The sequence below is a fragment of the Cebus imitator genome, unplaced genomic scaffold (assembly GCF_001604975.1).
Source record: "Cebus imitator isolate Cc_AM_T3 unplaced genomic scaffold, Cebus_imitator-1.0 Scaffold36, whole genome shotgun sequence".
Classification (NCBI taxonomy): domain Eukaryota; kingdom Metazoa; phylum Chordata; class Mammalia; order Primates; family Cebidae; genus Cebus; species Cebus imitator.
Genome location: NW_016107351.1, coordinates 5,317,919 through 5,336,152, shown reverse-complemented (window position 1 = coordinate 5,336,152; position 18,234 = coordinate 5,317,919). Strand labels below are relative to the sequence as shown.

The 18,234-nt window shown below is 51.8% G+C and overlaps 1 long non-coding RNA gene and 1 pseudogene across 3 annotated transcripts; both read right to left on the bottom strand.

Annotated features, from left to right (window-relative positions):
• Positions 1 to 1,428: 1,428 nt before the first annotated feature.
• Positions 1,429 to 17,151, bottom strand: LOC108301762. Of its 2 annotated transcripts, XR_005199513.1 has the most exons (3): positions 16,567 to 17,151; positions 12,955 to 13,145; positions 1,429 to 1,557 (listed from the first exon to the last, which is right to left on the bottom strand). It is a non-coding gene; the product is annotated as an uncharacterized LOC108301762 (long non-coding RNA). The 2 variants fall into 2 exon arrangements; XR_001824013.2 differs by lacking the exon at positions 1,429 to 1,557 and having other exon boundaries at positions 12,838 to 13,145.
• Positions 7,960 to 9,673, bottom strand: LOC108301760 (annotated as a pseudogene). Its single transcript, XR_001824011.2, has one exon. The product of XR_001824011.2 is annotated as an alpha-enolase-like (transcript).
• Positions 17,152 to 18,234: the final 1,083 nt, after the last annotated feature.

Below are 18,234 nucleotides of genomic sequence, written 5' to 3'. Positions count from 1 at the left end.
CATCCCTGGCCCTGGCCCTGGCCCTCCTAAACTCGGAATGGGGTCTTCCCAGGCTGGCCTGCCCACTAACCTCTGAGAACCCATGAGGGCTGGGTGTGATGGCTCACACCTGTAATCTCAGCACTTTGGGAGGCTGAGGCAGGAGGATCACTTGAGCCCAGGAATTTGAGACCAGCCTGGGCAACATGACAAAAGTCTGTCTCTACTAAAAATACAAAAATTGGCCAGGGGTGCTGAGGCAGGAGGGCTCACCTGAGCGCTGGAGGTCAAGGCTACAGTGAGCCGTGATTATGCCACTGCACTCCAGCCTGGATGACAGAGTGAGACCCTGTCTCAAAAAACACAAAGAGGGAACCCATGGGGACCGACATGAGCTTCAGGTCATGTTGTCTGGGTTTAAGACCTCCATCAGGCACTTAGTAGCTGTCCATCTTAGAAGCGAACCTGAGCCTCCATTTCCTTGCATGTAAATGACAAATAACAATGATTAATAGCTACCTCATAAGATTGAGGTGATAATTTTATTTTTTGTACTCTTTTTAAAGTTTTTAAATTTCTGTTGGCACATGGTAGGGGGGTGTGTGTGTGTGTGTGTATTTGTAGTGTACATGAGATGTTTCATACAGGCATGCAATGTGAAATAAACACACCATGGAGAGCGGGGTGTCTATCCCAGCCAGCATTTACCCTTTCAGTGATAAACAATCCAATGACACTCTTTATTTTAAAATGCATAATTAAGTTATTACTGACTATAGTCACCCTATTGTGCTAGCAACCAGTAGGTCTTATGCTTTTTTAACTAGTTTTTGTACCCAGTAAGCATTCCCACCTCCCCTCCAGCCCCCGCTACCCTTCCCAGCCTCTGGTAGCCATGCTTTCACACTCTATGTCCATGAGTTCAATTGTTTTGATCTTTGGTGTGATGACTTTTTTTTTTTTTTTAGCAAAGTTTCTTCTACTATGGTATAAAAGACATAGGACGTACCACAAGATTTTCTGTTTTTCTTTTTCTTTTTTTTTGAGATGGGAGTCCCGCTCTGTCACCCAGGATGGAGTGCAGTGTCACTGTCTCAGCGCACTGCAACCTCTGCCTCCCAGGTTCAAGCAATCCTCCTGCCTTGACCTCCTGAGTATCTGGGATTATAGGCGCACACCACCAGACCCAGCTAATTTTCGTATTTTTAATAAAAATGGGGTTTCACCATGTTGGCCAGGCTGGTCTTGAACTCCTGGCCTCAAGTTATCCACCTACCTCAGCCTCCCAAAGTGCTGGGAATACAGGCATGCGCCACCGTGCCCAGTCCTGTAGTAACTTTTTAAACAAGGTACTCAAGAGACTCTTAGCACAAGGCCAAGCAAATCCTAAATGCTCAAAACATGCCTTTTTAAAGTATTATTATTATTGTTATTATTACCAGTGACACCTTCAGTCCCCGCTACAGAGGGCTGTGGGGACAACCCCAGTATGTTATTTTTCTCTGTATATTTGTCTGATCCTCTGGCGGAGTGACATTTGGAGGTTCAGAGGTGGCTGGTGACTCCAGCTTAAAAGAGCTGTGAAAAAAAAGAGATGAAGAAACAGGAATCATTCCACCAAACCCAGAACCTTCCACACTCCCAGCCATTCCACTGGGAGAGATTCTGATGCCAACTTGAGTCCCTTCATCCACACCAGAGCACAGCCAGGGCCCAGACGTGGGGTTGGTGCGGCAAGACTCGCGGCACCCACCTTCTATGCAGACCCTCTGTCCATCCCAAAGAAAATGAAAACCAGGCAGATGTGGTGGCTCACACCTGTAATCCCAGCACTTACGGAGGCCAAGGCAGACGGATCACTTGAGGTCAGGAGTTTGAGGCCAGCCTGGGCATGGTGGCCTATATCTGTGATCCCAGCTGCTCAGGAGACTGAGGCAGAAGAATTAGTTGAACCTGGGAAGTGGAGTGCAGTGAGCCAAGAAGCACCCCAGCCTGGGCAATGGAGGGAGACCCTGTCTCAAAAAAAAAAAAAGAAAGAAAATGAAAACTGTTCAGGGCCATCTTCTGATGCTCCTGCTGCCTCTTTTTTTTTTCTTTTTCAGATAGAGTTTCTCTCTTGTTGCCCAGGCTGGAGTGTAGTGTACAATCTCAGCTCACTGCAACCTCTGCCTCCTGGGTTTAAGCAATTCTCCTGCCTCAGCCTCCTGAGTAGCTGGGATGACAGGCACCCACCACCACACCTGGCTAATTTTTTTGTATTTTTAGTAGAGACAGGGTTTCGACATGTTGACCAGGCTGGTCTCGAACTCCTGACCTCATGTGGTCCACCCACCTCTGCCTCCCAAAGTGCTGGGATTACAGCCATGAGCCACCGTGCCCCAGCCAACTCCTGCTGCCTCTTCACCCCTAATTTTTCCCATCTCACCTCCGAAGACCAGCCAAACAGAAGCTAAAGAGAACTGCTCCAGCTCCTCCCTGCTCACAGGTCCTGCTCCGACTCAGAGGGGAGTCATGGCCCTGATCTGTCTGTCTTGTCTGGAGGTAGAGGGTGGCTTCTCTGTCCCCAGAAGCCCCCATCTGTATCCCTCTCACCCCCTGAGACCCTACCTCGGCCTCTCCTTCTTGCTCCTCCCTCCCTGGTCCTCCACCTTCAGGCCCCCACGGCTGACAGCCCCTGGTGGTCCCAGGAATTAGCAGGCAGCATTCTGACTCCCGCCTTGCTCCTCGGACCCCTCCCCACACCCTGGCCCATTCTGGTACGAGGGGGATTTGGTTGCCTTCATTATCGACTATAGCACAAAAACACAATAAAATAAAATGAGCGTTTTCTCAGCGAAAATCCATTAGATGAGTTACTGTTGTAATTTAATAATGGGATGGGAAACTAGAACACATTATTGAAGTATATAATTAAAGTGAATCTATTTTAAAGTCCTTTATTGCTCAGTAGCTCTCAGACCCCAGTCTCTCTTTCGCCTTCACTCCCCTCTTCCCGAATCCCCCTTCCCTTTTTCTGAGGCTGAGGAGGGGGGCTGGGTGTCACAGGTTTCTTTGAAGTTGTCAGGACCTCGGTGGCAAACAGCTTCCTGCTGTTTCCAAGGGAGGATCCTTGGCCCAGCACCCTGAGGCCCCAGGCAGGCCTCCCTCTGTCAGAGCAGGGGCAGAATGACGCTGCTACTGACTGACCCAGGACCCGGCTCTGCTGGATCCTGGGGAGTGAGGCTTGATTCTTGCCCTAAAAGCTGAGTCGGCCAAACCGGGCAGAGGGTGGTGAAGGGGAGTGGGGAGATGTCCGCACTAAGGACACTCTTCCCCAAGGACAGCTGCGGCTGACTCTTGCACCTCAGATTTGCCAGTGACCGCCAACCCCAAAACAGTATTGTGGTTAAGAGGCAGCAGGAAGCTAAGGCTCAGAGAGGATTAGAACTTGCCCAGGGTCATAGAGCTGTAAGCGTCAGAGCTGGAATTTGATCTCAGGCACTTGACATAGGACCAGCTGCCTCCAAGAAGCTCCCAAGTCTGGATTCCTGTGTGCATTCCTGTGTGCTGGATGTAAACGCCAGCAAGCCTGGCCAACTCTTGCCCATTTTCAAAGGAGGAAAGAGGAGAGGAACCAAGCCGCTACTGCCTCCATGCTCATTTTCTGCTTTCTGAAGGAGAGCCCCAGGAGTGGCACAGTCAAGCCAAACCTGAATCCTGCACGCCCCAAATCCTCTCCCAGTTCTGCCCCACCCCCTCCTTGGTAAAGAGATGTTACCTTCATGAGAAGGGCCAGGCTATGTCCTTGGGGGGCTCACTGGAAGCCCTAGCACCTGAGATTGACCTGGCCTGCCATAGGGAAGGGGATGCTGCAGCCGGCCAGCTCAGGACAGGAAGGGGCCAGCCAAGCCTCTGATCACTTAAAGTGAGCTTGATGAAAGAAGTTTTGCGATTCATTCAAACGCAAGATGATGCATTTTTCCCCTTTCCAGAGCCCCCAGACTGCACTCAGGGACCTCTGTGCTACTGGCAGCCACAGAAAACCAAGTGACTCAAATGAAGCCACACAGACGCTTTGAAATCACAGTGAGCTCCTGGCATGAGAGAGAAAATAACTCCCAGAGAAAACTCCCCCTGCCCAATGATAGGTTCTCCAGGGAAAATTGGACCTCTGGAGATCCCACGCTGTCAGAGAAACCACTATCCCACCCCAGTCCCAGGCACGAGTCCTGTCTCCCTCCTCACCCAGCGCAGAGCCAAGCTTCTGCAACCGAAAGACCACCCAGGGCCCCAGGCAGCTAGAGGATGCTAGAAAGAGATGCAGGCTTTACCAGGCTCTGAGTCCATGCAAATGGATGCAAAGTGATATGCAAATCCAAGCTTCTCTTTCTGAATCTCAAGTTGTCATCTGGTGGCTGAGCCCTCCCAGTGCTCTGAAGGCCACTGTCTCCTTCCAGCCTTGTGCACGTCAAGGACAGGGAGCTCTGGCGATGGAGCGACGGGGGCAGGTGCTCAGGGCTTTGTGGATGGCAGGGGCAGGATGGCTGCTGGCCCCCCTGCAGGCCTGACAATGCCTCGGGATGCCGGACCCAGTGCTGTGTTTCCTGGAGCTCAGTGGCTGTCACTTCCTTCTCTGCAGCCTTCCTTCTCAGCTCCAGAGAGGTGCCCCAAGTCATGGACCTCAAAGCCCCAAGGGAATGCCCCAGCCCAAGGCACCTCCAGGCTGAATGCACAGTGACTCCAGGAATGCAGATGCCACACTCACCCCTCACCTGTTTGGCTGCAAGAGGTAGTTGTTGAGCCCGGGTACCTCTGAGTGGAATTCTCCCCAGGATTTTCAAGTTTGGAGCCACCTTGGGCTGCGTCCCATATGAAGGAAGAAAGATAGGTGGGGGGGTGTGCCCTGCCTGCTCAGCCGGGACTGTGCCTCTGAAACCACCCTTCAGTGCACTCAGAAGTTCAAGAGCTCAGGGCTCCCTCTCAGCCCCCATCTGGCATCTGTTCCCAGGTGGGAGCACCTAGAACCTGCTTAGAAAGCGCTTCTTGGAGCGTGTAAGAGCTGCAAGGCTCTGAACTAAAGAAGGAGCCAAAATTCATAATGAAGGTGACAAAGACACCAGGAGCAGAGGGGCCGGCCTTGGAGCAGCCACTTACAGGACTGGCAAGGGGAGAGCTGAGAAGGGAAGGGGCTCTGCAGGCAAAGGACAAGCAGGCAGTGCAAGAAAGCTTCGAAAAGGGTCACAGGGTAAGGGTGGGGGACAAAGACAAACATCCCTAGCCCTACCCTCCAGCTCCATCTGAGGTCTAGCTGCCATGCCCATGGAGCTCAGCATGGAGCTCAGGAGGACCCAAGGTCTCTCTGCACAGCTGCGGCCCCCAGCAACCCCAGACACCCGGTCAAGGCTTCTGGCTTTTCTCTAGACTCCCTTGTCCCTGCAATACCTCTTCACCTGAGATGAGAACAGTCAGGGTGGGGGTGAAAAGGTGGAGGCCCCGGTGTGTCCCCCTTTAGAACTCCGTCAGGGCATGGCCTTCTAAACCCTATGGCACTGGGCTATTGCCTGGGGTGGGAGGTGCCATCAAAGGTGCAGTCCCTTCCCTGAGATGGCCCAGGCAGGCACCTTCTTGCCTCATGCAGCCTGAACAAGGTCCTGTTGGTCCTGTCATCTGCCCCACTCTCCAGAGGAAAAGTGCGCTGTTTCAGAAATCACCCTCCGATCAGTGGATATGAATACTCTTGATGCCCACAAAGCTGTATTCAAGAACACGATGTGCTTCTCTGGGCATGAGCACGCGCTGAGCTTCCGCTGCAAGCAGGCTCTGCGCTGGCCCCAGGGTTCAGGGATAGCCAATAGGGGGAATTTTCTCTGGCACATCCCCTATTCCCTTCCCGTCCATGCCCATGCTGGCTCTGTGCCTTCTGCAATTAATTTCAAAATTGGGACTTCCCATTGCTCCTCCATGGTGAACATGACCCCGGGCACAAACAAAGCCCTGAGAAAGGATAGGATAATTCACCAAACTAAATTGAAAGCGAAATCCTGACACTGAAGCTACTCCCCCATAGGGACAAGGTGCTGGCATCTCCCCTGATCATTAGGCAGCCCCCTCTGGGTAATGTTGGTGGCAGCAGAGTACTGTGGACTGAACTGTGTCCCCTCCAAATTCATATGTTGAAGCCCTAACCCCCAAACCTAACAATGTGGTGGTATTTGGAGATGGGGCTTTGGGGATGTAATTAACATTAGATGAGGTCATGAGGGTGGGACCCGTTGATGGAATTAGTGCCTTAATGAAGAGATACCAGAAGAATCACTCCCTCTCTGCCATGTAAGCACACAGCAAGAAGGTGGCTGTCTGTAGCCCAGAAAGAGAGCCCCATCAGAGCCAACCATGCTGCTCCCCAATCCCAGACTTCCAGCCTCCAGAACTGCAAGAAAATACATTCCTGTTGTCTAAGCCCCAAAATCTACGGTATTGTGTTCCTACATGTGCTTTTTAGAGCTGATTAATAGGCATGGAATAAGGTTTGCTCTAGAAGCCACAAATAACTCTCTAGAAACAAAACATGGAAACAGGAGTCTCCTCTGCCCCAGATGCCAGGACGGGAGCCATCTGGATGCTGTCTGGATTGCACACTTTCCCTGCCACCCTCCTGTGTGTCCACAGCCGGCTCTGCTGTGATCTACCTGGACAGCAGCTACCAGCCAGCCCGCTGGGTGCACAACCCCAGGTGCGTGTCCTCGGTCCGCCATGAGGGGCTTTCAGCTCTGAGCTGTATGAGTGGGATGAAGAGCTAACAGAGGAAGTTTGAGCGACACACCCCCATGTCCCAAGTGCACACTCCACTGGGCAGCTCCTGGAATTTCTACCAACTCTGCATGTTGGTTGAGGGAACACCACAATTGCTGCCATTATAAACAGCCTGGGTGCAGGAGTGGGCTGGAGGAGGCACACACCTGCTGGTGGTGGGGAAGCGGGGTTTCAGTCCAGCTGGTCCTCTGATTAAAATCCTACCTTACAGCTTCATTACGTTGGTCACACTCCTAGCTATGTAACTAATGCTGTGCTTTATTGAGAACTTTCTACAGAACAAGCATTTCGTTAAATACTCGCATGCAATATTTCATTTATTTATTCTGTGAGGAAAAGGGAGATGCTATCTGATATGGTTTGACTCGGTGTCCCCATCCAAGACTGATCTCGAATCGTAATCCCCATGTGTCCAGGGAGGGCCCTGTAATCCCCGCGTGTGGAGGGAGGGAGGTGATTGGATCACAGGAGCAGCCCCCCGCCCTCCCCCCGTTCTTATGATAATGAGTGAGTTCTCACGAAATCTAATGGCTAGATAAGTGTTTGGAAGCTCCCCCTTTGTTCTTGTCTCTCCTGCCGCCATGTGATGAAGGGGCTTGCTTCCCCTTCACCTTCCGCCATGCTTGTAAGTTTCCTGAGGCCTCCCGACCCAAGTGGAACTGTGAGTCAATTAAACCTCTTTCCTTTATGGATTACCCAGTCTAGGGTATGTCTTTATAGCCGTGAACGAATACACTATCTCTACCTCCATTTTATATGTGAGAAAACCCAGGCTCTGGAGGGCAGATAACACATCCAGCACGACGCAACTAAGAAGCAGTGAAGCTGGATTCACAGCCAGATGTTCTGGCTCCAGACGCTGCATCTTCATCACTGTCTGCTGGAGCCATCCTTGCTGTCACACCTGGAACAGCAGCCAGCACATGGAAGGCTGTCAGTGAGTGGTGGCAACCCTCTCACCCCATGCTCACTACTGTAGCGTGGCCTCTTGTGTAAGTCAGCCAACCTAAGCTCCCACATAGGGTCTCTGCATGGGGTTATTCATTCGCTTATTAGTTAGGGCTGCATAACAAATTATGCCAATACACAGTGGCTTAAGACACCGATTGGGGAAGGATCTGTTTCCAAACTCATGTGGTTATTAGTAGAATTCTGTTTTTTGGTGTGTGTGTGTGTGTGTTTTTTTTCCATGGTTCACTGATGCCTTTTATTGTAAGCACAAAACCACTGGGGATCTTGCCTGTGGCCACCCCGGAGATGACACTGGAGGCTCATATTGCTCCAGACACTTGGTGGAAAGCGAGGCGAGAAAAACAACGATTTGGGCCAATTACATGACTGCGAAGCCAGGGCTGCCAAGAGGGCTCCGGGGAGCCTGGCTTCTGTAGAAGTTCTAAGGAAGCAGTGAGAACTCCACGGTGGTGGGCAAGGGGAGCTAACTAGCTGGGGCCCCTGCAGGTGTTGGTCGGGGGGCCTGGAGCTGCCTGAGCTGACACGAGGGGAGGAGTCTAATTAGCCAACAGGCGACTGAAGGGCTGGCCTGCCCACCGCTTACTTGGCCAGGGGGTTTCTGAAGTTCCTGCCAGCAAACAGCCTTGCTGCCCAGCTCCTCTTCAATTCTGAGGAGCTGGTTGTACTTGGCCAAGCGCTCAGATCGGCAAGGGGCACCAGTCTTGATGTGCCCAGTGCACAGCCCCACCACCAGGTCGGCGATGAAGGTATCTTCAGTCTCCCCAGAACAATGAGACACCATGACGCCCCAACCATTGGCCTGGGCCAACTTGCACGCCTGCAGGGGCTCGGTCAAGGAGCCAATCTGGTTCACTTTGAGCAGGAGGCAGTTGCAGGACTTCTCATTTGTGGCCTTGGCAATCCTCTTCGGGTTGGTCACTGTGAGATCATCCCCCACCACCTGGATTCCTTCACTGGCTGTGAACTTCTGCCATGCTGCCCAGTCATCCTGGTCAAAGGGATCTTCGATAGACACCACTGGGTAGTCCTTGATGAAGGACTTGTACAGGTCGGCCAGCTGGTCAGGTGAGATGTACCTGCTGGGGTCATCTGGAGACTTGAAGTCCAGGTCATACTTCCCAGACCTGTAGAGCTCGGAGGCCACCACATCCATGCTGATGACCACCTTATCGGTGTAGCCAGCTTTCCCAATTGCAGTCCTCAGCAGCTCCAGGCCTTCCTTATTCTCCAGGACGTTGGGAGCAAACCCGCCTTCATTGCCCACATTGGTGGCATCTTTCCCATATTTTTCCTTGATGACATTCTTCAGGTTGTGGTAAACCTCTGCTCCAATGCGCATGGCTTCCCTGACGTTTGCGGCACCCACTGGGAGGATCATGAACTCCTGCATGCCCAGCTTGTTACCAGCATGGGAACCACCAATGATGACGTTGAATGCCGGCACTGGCAGGATGACTTCGGAGTTGCCAACCAAGTCGGCGATGTGGCGATACAGAGGGACCCCCTTCTCTACAGCACCGGCTTTGCAGACGGTGAGGGACACCCCCAGAATGGCATTTGCACCAAACTTAGATTTATTTTCTGTTCCATCCATCTTGATCATCAGTTTGTCAATCTTCTGTTCTGTGACATTCAGTTTCTTGCTAACCAGGGCAGGCGCAATAGTTTTATCGATGTGCTCAACAGCCTTTGAGACACCCTTCCCTATATAGCGAGTCTTATACATTGTCCCGGAGCTCTAGGGCCTCACAGATACCAGTTGAAGCACCACTGGGCACAGCAGCTCTGAAGAGACCTTTTGCGGTGAAGAGATCAACCTCAACAGTGGGATTCCCACGAGAGTCAAGGATCTCCCTGGCATGGATCTTGAGAATAGACATGGTGGATTTCTAACTGCCGGGTTTCGTCGCCTGGGAGAGAAGTGGAGAGTCGTTTTCTTTTTTTTTTTTTGAGACGGAGTTTCGCTCTTATTACCCAGGCTGGAGTGCAATGGTGCCATCTCGGCTCACTGCAACCTCCGCCTCCTGGGTTCAAGCAATTCTCTTGCCTCAGCCACCCAAGTAGCTGGGACTACAGGTGCGCGCCACCATGCCAGCTAATTTTTTGTATTTTTAGTAGAGACGGGGTTTCACCATGTTCACCAGGATGGTCTCTATCTCTTGACCTATTGAGCCACCTGCCTCGGCCTCCCAAAGTGCTGGGATTACAGGCGTAAGCCACTGCGCTCAGCCCTTTTTTTTTTTTTTTTTTTTTTTTTTTTTTTTTTGAGACGGAGTTTTGCTCTGTCGCCCAGGCTGGAGTGCAGTGGCACAATCTTGGCCCACTGAAACCTCTGCCTCCTGGATTTAAGTGATTCTCCTGCCTCAGCCTCCTGAGCAGCTTGGATTACAGGCGCCCGCCACCATGCCCAGATAATTTTTGTATTTTTAGTAGAGATGGGGTTTCACCCTGTTGGCCAGGCTGGTCTTGAACACCTGACTTCAAGTGATCCGCCTGCCCCGGCCTCCCAAAGTGCTCGGATTATAGGTGTCAGCCACCACGCCCGGCCGGAATTCTGGTGTTTTTGCAAGCTGTTGAACTGAGAGCCTCAATTTCTTGCTGACTCTCAGCTGGGGGCTGACCACTCAAAGCTCCTTCACACCTGCCCACTTCCGTAGGCAACTCACAATGTGGCCACCTGTTTCATCAAAGCTAGCAAGGAAGAGAGGAATGCCACCTTCCTTGCTAGATGAATTCCTATATGACAATCTAATTGCATGGTCCCCACCCACACTCAAAGCGAGTGAACCACACAAGGGCATGAGCGGCAGGAGGTGAGACTTAATGCAGGACACCCAAGAGTCTCCCAGTCTAAGTGTGACATGACAGTCGCAGATGATCATATCCCGGATCCACAGATGCAGGAGGAGAGGCAAGGGCAAGTGAAGGACTCACCGAGGCCAGCTTAGTGTCAGTATTCACATTTCGGATTCCCACCAACACCTGTGATGTTGCCCAGCCACGTGGACACATCCAGTAGATAAAGATGCTGTTGCTATGGAGTCCTGGCATAGGCAGACCAGGGCCAGAAATGATCAAGGTAATTTGCAAATATCAAGGCAATCGACCCTAGACTGTGAGCCCCATGAGCCAGGAGAATACGCGTTTTCCTCACTGCTGCATCCCAGCACCTAGCAGTGCACAGGACTGCTTCCTGCCCAGCCAGTATCTGCTGGGTGAAATGAATGGACCCACTGATGGCAGCAATCGGAAGTGGCTTCCACAGAGGGTCATTTGTGAGAAGGGGGAGAAGGCCGGAGAGGAGGCGTGGGGTAGGTAGCCAGGCATGGGACAGGTAGTATGCCACGCTTACCCCTCTTCCACGCCTGTCTCCTCATCACAAATGGAGAGTAAACACAGTGCCTCACACCTATAATCCCAGCACTTTGGGAGGCCGAGGCCGGCGGATCACCTGAGGTCAGGAATTCAAGATCCACCTGGCCAACATGGTGAAACCTCGTCTCTGCTAAAAATATGAAAATTAGCCAGGTGTCCTGGCATGCACCTGTAACAGCAGCTTCTCAGGAGGCTGAGGCACAAGAATCACTCGAACCCAGGAGGCGGAGGTTGCAGTGAGCTGAGATCGTGCCACTACACTCCAGCCTGGGCGACAGAACAAGACACCATCTCAAAAAAAACAAACAAATCAGAAAAATGGTGAATAAAGAAATGAACTATCCAAGGAGCCAGAGAAATCCTCCAAACACCTCGCTGGCCTGTGCTAGTTTCCAAGGGGATAATATAACCACAGAAAACACAGGTAAACTCGGGCTGCGTGGGGCAAGTGGGGAGATGATTTTCCGCCTGGAGCCTGGACTCCCCTTCCAAGCCACAGCCCTTCACCTTTAGGAAGAAAGAAAAGGCTTATCATGTGATGACAGTCCTTGTTCAAAAAAAGGAAATGTAGCCTCGTCAAAAGCCCAGTGGCAATACTTCCCTAACACAATGCATGCTGGTGACAACGTCTAATGAAGACTTTTTATGACAGGGACGTAATTGTAAAAAAAAAAAAAAAGATTAAAAAATTGGTTTCAGTGCTTTGCCATCCAAGAGTTCATTTGTTTCCTCATTCATGCACTAAATAAGCCCCTAATTAATCTTGAACCTCAGAGAAAGGCGACTAGATTGCCATTTTCTCCATAAGGACGCACTTCACATTTTGGGAAGTTTGAAGAGGCTCTTCAGCATTTTCCTTTAGTGGTATTTTATCAGCATTTTAGAGAACTTCGTTAGGCTGCCGAAAGCTGCTAATTGCATTACCATATTTTTAAGCCTCATGGGTTCCGGTCAGATTCATCGTTCTCCCAATCCTCCCACTAATCTGCGGGTTTGACACGTTGGAGATCCACCCATTGAGGGGAGAGGCCACCGCTCACGCCAGCGGGGACCATGTTGCTTTCTCTTCTCAAGGAAAATTTAGCTTCAAAAGTCATTGTGACGTCACCACTCCCTGGGAGAAAAAAAAACCTCCAGCTTTCCAGCCAAGAAAAGAAAAACAAAAGGGCTGTGTGTGTGCATGTGCGTGTTTGTGTATAGATAGACAGACATGAATATAGATGCACAAATGTGTGTTTAGGGAAATAGAAATATAATCTACATGCACAGATAGGAATAGCTGGGTGTGTGTATGTAGATATGAATATATGCATATATGTGTGTAGGCAGATATAAATATACATATATGTGTGTAGATATGAATATATGTATATATTAGTATATGTATTTATGTGTACATAGATATGAATATATGTATATATTACATATATATGAATATATGTGTATATATGGAGATGGATATGAATATGCAAGTATGAATATATGAATATGTGTATATATAAGTAGATGTGAGTAGATGCGTGTATGTGTATAGATGATGTGTGTGTATATCTGAATATATGCACAGAGGTATATATGTAGACAATGACTGCATAGGTGTCTCACGTGTGTACTAAATGATGATGCTTATATTTTATCTGGATTCTCCCCTCTCTCTAAAGAAAATTTCAATGGAAAACTTATTTCCAAACCTAGGCAGCTGAACACCCTACCAGGAGCTTCACAGCCATTATCTCATTTAATCCTCTCTACAAACTTGTGAAGAGATAACTACTATTTCTGTCATTTTGCAAAGAAGGAAATGGATTCTCAGAGATCATAAGTCACAGAACTCACAAGCAGTGGAGTCAAAACCTGAAGCAAGGCCTGGGGAGTCGCCAGCATCCGTGCTTAGTTGGTAATATTCTGCCTGGGAGTCAGGAGTCCGGGAGGTGACGGGCCGGGGTCCACGCCGGCTCCATGCCCCCTCACAGGCATCTTCACCCCTGTGAGCACCGATTCCTGCCGACGGAGTGATGCTGTCCACCCTGTGGAGATAAGAAGATGAAATGAGATAAAACATGTAAAGCAGTAAACCCTGGCATGTCCACCAGCTGCTCGCACCGGGGTAGCCCTGACCGGGGGCATCTCAAAGACAGCTGAACCCCATAAAACCAGGGCAGCCACCCCACGTCCTCAGCAGACTCCAGCCAACACACAAATCTGGGTCCTGCCAGCCGGCACAACTCAGAGACGGGATGGGGACAGTCCCATCTTCTGGCTTGAAAAGACCTACCCAGTTCCCCTCTTCCAAACCTCACCCCTAGAGTCTAAATAAACACTGTATTAAGTCCAGTCCCCAGCCGGGCAGTGACACTTTTGCCCCTCCTGCTCCACTTCCAGTCTCCAGAGTCTTTTTTCTTCTAACACGAGTGCCTGGGACCCAGAGGCCACTTTTCAAGGAGCGCTCCTCCACTTGCCTTCTGTCCTCCCTCCTCCCCTCCTGCTCCACTCCCCAACTCTGGGGCTCCATGCAAGCACAGCCAGGACAGAGCTGGGCTTCGGGGCAGCAGAAAGAGAAGACTGAGGACCCCCTCCAGCTGTGGCCTCGGGTCCCTGAGATTGCCACCTGGAGCATGCCAGCAGCAACTGGGGAGGGTTTTAGCCACCGATGGCGCAAAGAGGCTCTGTGCTGACACAATCACAGCCGCTGGGAATACAGGGCCTCTGGGCCAGCACTGCCCAAGGGCCATCTGAGTCTTTGTTAATCACAAAATGAGGAGACTCCCCTACCCCAGGCTACCAGGCAAGGGCCTCCTGGTCTGCCCAAGGAGGAAGGGGACAGCAGGTGGCCACAAGAGTTTCCAGGGCAAGACCCAGCTGGTTCCCTCCTGCCTGTGACCTGCTCGCCAGGAAGCCCAGACTGTGTGTGCCATGCCCAACAAGCTGGCTGCTGCCCTTCCACCAGTCATGGGGGGCACTGTCTGCGGGGTGTCGGCTACAGTGGGTCTGATGCCTGGAAATCTCTGGCTTCTCTGCTGCCTTGGCGGGATTGGGAGATAAGCAGAGGGGCTTCCGGTTTGTAGTGTAGGACCTATGTCTTACTCGGGGAGGATGGCAGCAAACGGGCTCGGGAAGTTGCTTGCACAGGAACCTCCAGACGGAGCGGGTATCGTTTCCAGCTTGGGTTTTGCAGTCAGGCAGACATGGGTCCACGTGTTGGCTCTGCCACACCCTACATGGGTGGCCTTGAGCAAGTGACACACCCTCCAGAAAACCATTTCCTCCCTTGCAAAATGCAGCTAAGATAGTCACTACTTATAGGATTGCTAGAGGATTAAATGAGATTCAATGACAATTAAATAAAGGTCAAATAGGACCAGTCATTCCGCAAGTATTTCTTGAGCGGCTACCCTGGGCACTCAGGTCCCTGGCCCCATAGGGCAGATGAGCTGCTGGAGAGACACATAATACAGAAGGAAGCCAGCCAGGACAACAGGACTGACTGCAGTGAGCGCTGCGGAGAAGGAGATGTCATCATGAGAACGGCAGGGACCAGCCGGGGGTCAGTGCAGGCCTGGTGCTTGGGCCAAGGGCTAAGGAATGAGAGGAGCCAGTCGGGTGAGGGTGGGAGACCCAGGCAGAAGGGGGTGTGCCAGCCCTGAGTGGGGAAAGGCTTGGTGTGTTGGAAGAACTGAAAGTGGTAGTGGTCAGTGGACTCGGACAGCGGGGAGCAGGGTGAGCCATGCAGGCCCTGGGCTCAGGCTCCATCATTGTGGGGTGGCAGGCCTCAAAGCAAGGGTGCCTGGCCATGACCATGCCTTTTCCCACTGGGAGGGCTTCCCCGGAGAGCTTCCTCTCCTGCCCCAAGGAGGCTTTCCCCTGACAAATCTACATATGGAGGCCAGGAATGGCCACGCACAGAGAAACCCCAAACGTACCCAGATCCCATCCCATCCTAGGTCCCAGCCTCTAGAGCTTAAACAATGTCACGTGCCCTGAACCGCTGTTTTCTATTCTACCAGGAATCCTATTTCATTCTGATTTCTCTTTTGACTGATCTCACTAGAAACTCAGGCCAAGAGAAAACACATCATACAACACAGCTAGGAACCATTTTCTATTCCAGACCATTCACATTCTTTCTCTTTCTCTCTCTTCTTAGACACACACACACACACACACACACACACACACACACACACACACCCTGTCTAGCCATAAGGGCTAGCCAAGAGCTATGGTGAGCCCTAAAAATTCACAATAATGGCCAGGCACGGTGGCTCACACCTGTGGTCCCTTTGGGAGGCCAAGGCGGGCAGATCACCTGAGGTAGGAGTTCGAGACCAGCCTGGCCAACACGGTGAAACCCCGTCTCTACTAAAAGTACAAAACTTCGCTGGGTGTGTTGTGGGTGCCTGTAATCCCAGCTACTTGGGAGGCTGAGGCAGGAGAATCACTTGAACCCGGGAGGCGGAGGTTGCAGTGAGCCAAGACCGAAATACTGCACTGCAGCCTGGGCGACAAGAGCGAGACTCCAGCTCAGAAAAAAAAAAGATTCACAATAGCACAACTATTTCCACGTCTGTGCAACAATAACCTACCACAGTCTTCACCGCCAAATAGTGATTTTTTTAAAAAACAAGCTAACACACAAACCCAATAAAACAGTTGTAAAATGTGGGAACTGTGGGTTTTACATGTAAAACATGCACATGCACGCACACACACACACATACACACACACACACACATATGCCCATATACATGTATCTGCCTCGGGCAATGAAATTAGCCAGGTGATGCCCCTGAAGTACAGACTTTTGTCCCATTTAACAGAAAGGAATTCAAGCCATCACTTACTCCAGGGAACAAGGTGACTGAGCTGGAGGGCCAGGTGACACTGACAGTGGTCCCACACTCTGATATCTCCCGGAGCTTCGTTTCCTGACAAGTGACACTTTGGGCCTGCCTTTTGTCCTGGCTCGCTGACCTGAGAACAGGGACCATGTCTCCTATATCTTTCATATGGTAGAGGTGCCCACGAAGCACGATGCAATCGCCCCAAGGCATAGGTTGGTAGAAATCAAGGTGTGAAAAGGGTGACTTGGGGTCCCCACAGCACCGCCCTCTCCTCCCTCCCATGTCAACACTGTCCCACCTCCCACGTCAATACTGTCCCACCTGACTGGAAGCCCTGCCTCCCCCACACCTCACCCCAAGATGAAACACCCAACTCAGACATCAGCGGGCTTCTTCCAGGCGACAAATTTCAAAACAGAAACGTAGGGAACCAGCACGGACAGCCCGCTTGTCTTCTGAGTAGGTATTTCCAAAGCATTGGCCGTTCAAAATCACTATTATTTTACAAAACAAAGCACTTTCTAACACCAAAAGGTGGAAGGGATGTATTCTCAGGAGACGGAGCTGCCCTTGAAAGGACCACGTCCAGCCTGGTGAGAAAGTCACCACTCTGTCCTGGTTCTTTCCATGGAGCCTCCAACTGCAAACCCGCATCAGAAGCAGGAGCAGCGTTTAGGAAGCGCCTGTCTGGGAAGGCCAGCGTGCCAGGGGGGAAAGGAGCCAGGCCAGGAAGCCAGAGGCAGCGTGAGAGGGCGGCAGCTGCCAGTCAGAAGTGTGCAGATGCGGAGGAGGTGCCCGGAGTCCTGACCAAGAACGCCCGCCCCGGGAGCCGGAGTCCAGCGCTGGGACGCCAGCCAGGCTCGGAGCAGGCTTTCTCCTAGAGAGCTGGGCAGGGAACTGCAAGCCCTAAAGCTTCCTCTGGACCCTGAGAGCCTCTCAGTGTCTCAGTCCGACAGCGGGTCACAAATCGCCTTCCAGGCTGGATCTCCACCGGGTCTCTAATTTTACACTTTGGACTGTGGTCTCATTTTCCAGTCGTTTCCTGCGAAACTCAAGAACACGGTTGTCAGGATGATTCGGAGGAAACAAGGAGGGCTACCTGCCATCTCAAGGCTAGCGGGAGACCCCCCCAACTTCCTTGACCACCTCCCCATCCCACCTGCCACGCCCGCAGCCTGTGGAGGCGGCCCTGCAAACATCAGCTAGAAAGCGGGGGCAGCCAGCCCACCACCTCACAGACACCCCCATCCTCCACTCCACCCCTAGTCCCACACCCCACCCAGCCACACACCTGGCACCCAAGAGGGGAGTGCCTTTTCCATTGCCAGGCACACACGTGATTCTCCTCCACCAAAGCGTCCGGCCTCTGGGCCTCCCGTCACTAGGCCGCGTGGGAGGAAACAGGGATTGGTCTTGGAGGCTTTCCTGCTCCTTCCCCTTCTCCCCCAGGCCCCCTCTCCCGGCCTTTGCCCTGCCTCTCCTGTGCGGTTCTATCTGGGGCGCTGACGATGTTTAAGTAAGTGTGATCAATGGCTAATCCCAGGGGGGCCTGGCTCTGGCTTCGATCTGTTGAGGGTCACTGGGGAGGGGCTATAAAATTGGGGGTGCCCAGGCCTCATCCCAGAGACCCTGATCCAACAGGTCTGAGGTGGGACCCAGGCATCGAAGGTTTTCAAGGGTCCCCCCAGAATTCTAGTGTGCTGTTCAAGTGAGAACCTCTGGCGCCAAACGCCCAGGAGACACCCGTGGGACCCCTGTGTTAGCAAATTGTCTCCCAGTGTTGTCATCTGGACAGAATGAAGCTCTGTAGCTTTGAGTGATTTAGAGCAGAGCCATGTGGTACTTGGGGGTGGGGGCTCCCACTTGAGAAGTCCTCCCAACACCCCAAGACAGGCACAGACCCAACAAAAGAACCGTGGCCTTCTACTTACCCACCCCCATTCCTTGGGTCTTCCTCTCCCCCTCTCAGATTCCAAGCTGGGCTCCAGGCTCAAAGCCAGTTCTCTGAAACCCAACTCCCAGAAGGGGGCCAACTCGGGGAGTCGTCTTAGCAGACAACCGGGGACTGGCCGTGTTCCAGTAGGACCTCCCTCTGTGCTAGTCATAAGCATTAAATGACATACTAAATGTAAAGTGTTTTACATTTTCTACATGTGCATGGAGTATTCACATGCTTCATGGCACCAGGTGTGTAGCTCCCGGAATCTCTCTTTTGCACCCATTTCAACAGTTCAGCTCTCCCATCCATCTTCAATTCCTCTTTCTCTGCTCCCC